Source organism: Sus scrofa, chromosome 13 (genome assembly GCF_000003025.6).
Source record: "Sus scrofa isolate TJ Tabasco breed Duroc chromosome 13, Sscrofa11.1, whole genome shotgun sequence".
Lineage (NCBI taxonomy): Eukaryota > Metazoa > Chordata > Mammalia > Artiodactyla > Suidae > Sus > Sus scrofa.
In genome coordinates this window covers 45322240-45323092 of record NC_010455.5, presented here as the reverse complement: position 1 = coordinate 45323092, position 853 = coordinate 45322240, and positions in this window count along the sequence as shown.

Here is an 853-nt window from a genome sequence, read left to right as displayed (position 1 = left end):
GGTCACCAGTGATGCATTTGACGGAGGAGTGGGAAATTCCCTTTCTTGTTGTGGATGCCTGGGCAAGGCAAATGCAGAACAGGTGACCTGATTGTATAACCACTTCCATTTGGGTTGGTGATAAAATAATCACCAATTGATTATCACCTTCAGATGTGCGTGTTTGCATTCCAAAGAGGGAGGGCAGAAACAGAATTCCAAAGAGGGCAGCTTTTGTTCGATCTTTCAGCTAGAGCTGATGGTCTCTCTCTCCAGTTTTTATCTGTCCTTTTCAAAGTACACCCCATGGAATGTTTTATCATATTTGGTATTTTGCAGTGGACTCCAAAACATGTGGCTGAAGACGTTCACCCCTTTCTTCTAACATTTCCTGGAGAAATAAATTCTGGCTGGGTTGGAACTTCTCACCACAAGGTGGCAGCAGACACTAGGATTTATTACCAGCCCTCTCTGGTGCTTTGAGTTTTTCAGTCTGAACTAACCAGAAGCTAAGAAGGAAAACTCAAGAATTACTCTGTTTTCTGTATTTATTTATACTTGGTAATCTTGAGCTGGCTTCTCAAACTTTTGTGTGCACACAAACTACCTGGGGATCTTATTAAAATGCAGATTTCAATGTAGTGGATCTGGGGTGGGACCTAAGAATGTGCATTTCTAACAAACTCCCAGATGATGCTGATGCTGCTGGTCCGTAGATTGCATTTGGAGTAGTGAGAATTTTTTATATTCTTGTACTTGGGAAAGAGCTTAAAATGGTCAAGAATGAAATGTGTAACATTAAGGGGTTAGAAGGTGGCAGTTTTGAGAGTTAGACCTGGGTTCTTGTTCCAGCCAAGCTCCATACATCAATTCA